Below are 6000 nucleotides of genomic sequence, written 5' to 3' on the forward strand. Positions count from 1 at the left end.
TTCTAATTTTATCCATATTGACTTCTTAAACTACTTGTCAGAAATGTTATATCCTCATTGATTATGTTTAATTACCATTATATTAACCTTTGTGGTACAGGGGAATTCTTATTGTCAAATCCGTAAAGTTTGAAATATTGTATGAAGGGAATAGAAAATCATACGATTAAAACAGTTAAGAAATAGGGAGTGGGTAACACCATCGACTCTCTCATTTGCATGTCACTAAGTTGTGCATGTAACTTTTTGTGAAAAATAAGCGAAAATCTAAAATATAACCTTCATATTTTACATCCTATTTTGATGAAATTTTCAGCATCATGTTTCACTTTTCTCCTTTGATTGAAATTTAAAAAAAATTATAGGGTAGACTTTATCTTAAAAAAAAGGGCAGCCGAAAGAAACCGATATACATGTAGGGGAGAAACCCGGGGGAGAAACAGACAGAAAGGCACATAGTGAAATTCTGTTACGATATTTAAGTTAAAATGGTACTTCAAGTTCAAAGTCCTAATATATTCATAGTAGTTTCATTTCTATTCCCTTCATGAATTATGAGTATCAATTCCCAGAGCAGTTGAATATCTGAGATGGAATTCGTGCTCCTTCCTTTTTATTCAAACTACTCGCATGCGTGTGAAGAAACATCTGACCGAAATAAAAATTGTTTGAAATACGGCAGAGAAACCCTCATAGTGGGTATGAATTAATTAAGATTCATCCATGGTCTTGATCAGTAAGAAATGAATTTTATCATTAGGGGATGGTGTTTTTTTTAGATTATGTTGAAATTTAAAATAGGGTGGGACATTTTTTTTATTTCTAGATTCGTGACCTGATTGCGTATAAACAATTTTGCGACACTAACGACATGAACGATGAATTACAAAAAAATGAAATAAATGAATGAATGAAGATAAAGATAAGATATGCACCAGCTGCAGTGATTGTCGGACCTTTGTCGCTTTTGACAGAGATTCAGGTTATGATCGTGGGTATAGTTGAAATTGTATACAATGAGAATTCGATAAAATCAGCAATAAACCAGATGGAATGGCGAATTGAACGAGAGACAAAGGGTTAACGAGTTACAGAATTCAAAGTGGCTTATTTTTCTGCTCTCAGGTCACGCTCGTGACCGCATAAAATGGCAGAAAGCTGCATTAAAATTCGAGTTTCTTGTTTGCCAGGATGCGATGTGTGACTGGAATATGGGACAAGCTTGTTTGCTGGCCAGCCTCAGAAAGAGTGGAGAGTGGTGCCCCGAGTGGTGCTCACTTTTTAGGGGTTTTCAAGGATTTCATGTAGTCCTACGTATTCAACTTCATGTTGTTAAAGAGCGCATCTTGTCGAGAACACCGTATTGTCGACTGGACATAGAAGATCTTGGCCCTGTCACTAAAAGTTGTATAGGCCTAATTGATATTTACAACCACTTGCAACTAATTATTTGCCATAAACTTACATTGCACAACAATCTTTCATATTACAGGGCCCTGGGTATCAAAAAATATTCATAAAGCGACCCAGAAAATAGTTGAAATTTGCCATGCCAAAAGACTTCTGAAGGTGTCACACTAGAAAACGATGACCTAATCATAGGAGACAACAAAATGATCAGCAATTTTCCTGTAGAAGATTGCTTCGACAAGTCTTTTCCAGTTTGTTCGATCACAATAAGGAAAGGCATTGAAAATGCGGGAGACAGAGAAGGTGATCCATGGTTCTTCCGTATAAACCCCAGTAAACAGTTTTGAATGTGTTAACTTGTATAATATATTTGAAAAAAGACAGGACAAATTGTTTATTGGAAAGTCGCACCTTACATCACATTTCTACAATCCTTTAACGTGAAATTGATCAGTGGTGTAGTAGCATTATCCAAGTCACGGAATGGACTGGTATTTGTGGAGTGTCCTGAATGGAGGGTTGGATATGCACTTCTTCTGGTATAACAGTACTGACTCCCTTCCTCAGAGAGAGAGAGAGAGAGAGAGAGAAAGAAGGTCTTGAGAATATCTTCAAGAAATCTGAAGGTTGATGTTCTAGATCAAAAGCTATACCTGATGACAATCACACACAAAATAAGTGGTATAGTATTTATCAAGTCACTGGACCGATTTGTACTTAAGTCGTTGGACATGCATTCCATTCGGTATGATTGACTGTTTGCCCATTGGGGAGAGGTCTTCGAGAATATCTCCAGGAATACTCTATGATGGCGCTGATGTTCAAAACTCAAATTCAACATTTAAAAAAGATCAGTGGTATTATCCATGTCACAGAATTGATTTGTAGGATGTTCTGAATGGTTAGATGGACATCCACTGCATTAGTACTACCGACTGTCTATCCTTTGGAGAGAGGTCTTTGAGAGTATGTTCAAGAATTCAAGAAGGTAGCAATCTAGTTCATACATTTAACATGCATTGGCACCGAAGAGTGGTATAGCATTATCCATGTCACGGAATCGATTGGTATTTAGAGTGTTGTGAATTGAGGGTTGGACATGCACTCCATTTGGTTTGACTGACTGTCCATCCCTTTGAGAGGGAAGCCATCGAGAGTATCTTCAAGAATATAGTAAAGGATGGCGTTCTAGTTCACCAACCCTTAGGGAAAGGCCAGTGCGTGCTAAACTGGAAAACGATCTCGGGAGATTGGATTACGATGACGCGATCGACGAGGAGACGGAAAACGTGAGGAAATGATGATATGAGGAGGAAAATGGGAGGGGGGGTGGACATTGATAGCGATAAACGCATTCTAAGGAACCATGACGTCTTGCACTTTGTCTTTGGTATATGAAGTATGAATGATTTGACAAAAAATGCGCTTTATTACAAAGGGATGGCATATTAATCATTTATCATTTAGTTTAACCCCTAACCTGGTCTGGAAGAAAATTTGCGTTTGGTATGACACAAAACCCATTTTCTGCATATTGGGGAGGAAGTGGGTTTTCACACACAATATTAGAGGACAATGATGACATATCAACACACTCAGCTTTAACATAATTATGAGACACTGAAGATAGTTATGCACAAAATGAATTGATGTTAAATTTATTGATACATAAAGTATGTCGTCAATGTATCGACGTGATTAGAGAATGATGTTACGAATAACATGTTAAACACTTTGATTGTAATCCTCTCTATATTTCAAAGAATAGTCAAAGAAAGAAAAAAAACATTCGAATGTTCGGAATATTTTGCGTTTTGGATTATTATAGGTCTCTGTGAGATTCCCACAGCAGTATAATACTGTTATAAACTTTCGATTATCGATAGATATACAGGACAGAATGCTCAACAGTAAATGAAAAAAAAATATCGGATGGTTATGAAAACATATGATGTATTCAATGAATGATGGACGTAAAAGGAAATAATTGACTGGCCCTATATACTTCACGTTCTCCCATTTCAAGATATAATAATAATAATAACATTGCAATCGGCATGCACTGGTCATTAAATGACAAATGCAATTTATACTCACTAAATCTATTCCTGCTTAATTCATTACCCGTCATTGGTTTATAAAGTACGCACGCTGAAAGTTTGAACCATCTTACCCCACCCTCATCTCTCTCTCTTCCAACTTTTATCTTACCTCTTATTCCGAGCGATCAATGTCATTAAGCGGTTCTTTATATCTCTTCTTCTGTCCACCGATTCTCAAACGATACCGCGGGTTTTTAATCCCACTGAACTGTTTCTTTACATCTTCCATTTTCCCATGGGGGAACCTTTACCATTTTATAAGGGAGCTCGATCCCGAGGCGAAATTTTGGTCGCGGTGAAATTCGTTTGAAGGTATAAAGTACGCAGTAGATGAGGGAAAAGGGCGAGGTATCGTTTGTATGTTTTGTACTATTCAATCGAATTGCTATAGAGAGTGTTATATCACGGATCTCAATAACCAGAGGGAATTATGGGATTGGGGGAATGGCAGATCAGGGATGAGATGAAGAGAGGGTGTGTGTGTGTGTGTGTATGTGCGTGTCTCACTCTTCCTCTCTATGTGTGTGCTTGGTCGTAGGTCTCTCTGTCTGTGTGTGTGTGTCTCTCTTTCTTCCTCTCTATGAGTGTGTGTTGTCGTAAAGTCAGTTTGTCCGTGTGGGTGAGTGTATACATCTCTCCCTCTCTTTGCGTATGGGTGTGTGGGTGCGCGTGAGCGTGAGGGTGTTCGTGCAGTTCTTGGGAAGGGGGAGCACGTGTCCCGGGCACCATCTTAGTGGGGTGCAATTATGAAAATTAAAAAAAAAATTGTGGGAAAAGGAAAGGGAAAATAAAGAAAGGGGATGGAAACGATAAAGCTACTGACATAAGAGAGGGGCAGGTCGCGATTTCTACGGTAATCCATGCATAGTCAGATATATATGCTGGAAGGGAGATGGGGACAATTTGGGCGTTTATCGCGGGCGTTGCATTTTTCTCTTTTTGAGATACGCCACACTTTTTCTAAGCATGTGCTAGAGATAGGAGTGTATAGTAGAGGCGCAGTGGCCAAGTGATCTAATTCGTTCGAGTAGGGACATAAAGTTGTGGGTTCGTAATTCTGTATGGCACTCGTAAATTTTTATCGACATTGTGCACACGCTCTTTATCACATATTAAATAAACGAATGTTGGATTGGATTATGAGTGTTAGGGTGTCCAACTGTGCAATTTATGTATATTTAAATAAAAGTTAAATGAAAGAGGGACAACGTCAATGTAACAGAGGAAAAGAGAGGGATAAGAAATTTAAGAATCATATTACGATGAAGAAATAAAAAGGGAACCGGACTAAACATCATTTTCAGACAGACTGAATAAAAAGAAACGTGCAGGATGAGATCATTACTCTTTGTTCAGGCAATTTTCTTTTAAAATGGTTCAGAAACAAACAATTAGATAAGGTAAACAGCATCATTCGTAGGAATTTTGAACATTACATGTTTTATGGAAGCCCTTGAATGTGAAATAAATGTGAAGGGGAGTACAATTTTGGAATTATTATACATATTTTTCTATAAAATTCTTCCTCATGAATGATTTACAAAATGGTGATAAAATGGTCTCTGGTGGCTTGTTAGAGGAAGGAGGGGCAAAATAGGAAGAAAACTGGGTCGTTAAAATCGAACGCGATGTAACATATGTATAATGCAACTCTATTATCAGAAAGGGAAATGGGAACTCGTTTGCTTTGCCATTTTACTTGGGGTAAAGAGTAAATAGTCTTCAAACAGCCGTGAAGTAATACAATGATATTGCAAAAAAGGGGGAAAAAGAAACAGATCGTCTGAGATTCCGCACGACGGTTTAATTTTCTTTCTCGCGGCCCCATGGCACATCGATAAACGGTCGAGATGAATGCTTCGATGATATCGCATCTTAGCAACAAAAACAGAGTCTTTCACATTTGTTTCCTTCGAGTTCCTTGAGATATCAGACTCTCTATCTCATTTTGAATTCATAATCGGTAAATCATCAGCACTGCGTGAAAAGGTGTTTGATTGAGCCTTTTATAGTGGTAAAGCTAATTTTCTGTTATTTGGAAAAGGTTCTTTTGAGACGCACTAATTCCTTCATTTATCCAAAAAGGCAGCGTTGCCTGCGCACTATAAATCCAAACAGAAAGCGAGAATTATATATTTTTTTTTCTCCCGACTATTACTTTTTAAAGTCCGTTTGGTGCATTTCCCACGCGGGCGTCTAGTATTTAACGTTGAAACCGATCAGAACAGCTTGCTAATAAAAAGCACAATTTTATTCATGAACAAGAGGTTTTGAAGTGTTTGCCTGGCTTTCACAATTGTCTGTTTTATCGGCGTATTTTAGAAGCGATTATCGGATTATCTCTGTTCGGTTTAACGCACTTCAATAGATGTGTTTGATCGTGATCACAATAGGCTCACTTTACAGGTGCAATTTATCGGCAAGCGGGTCGACGAATAATATCCCAATCAAAATGTAAATAGAGTGTCAAACTTTATACATGACGTGC

Source organism: Lytechinus variegatus, chromosome 1 (assembly GCF_018143015.1).
Source record: "Lytechinus variegatus isolate NC3 chromosome 1, Lvar_3.0, whole genome shotgun sequence".
Taxonomy (NCBI): domain Eukaryota; kingdom Metazoa; phylum Echinodermata; class Echinoidea; order Temnopleuroida; family Toxopneustidae; genus Lytechinus; species Lytechinus variegatus.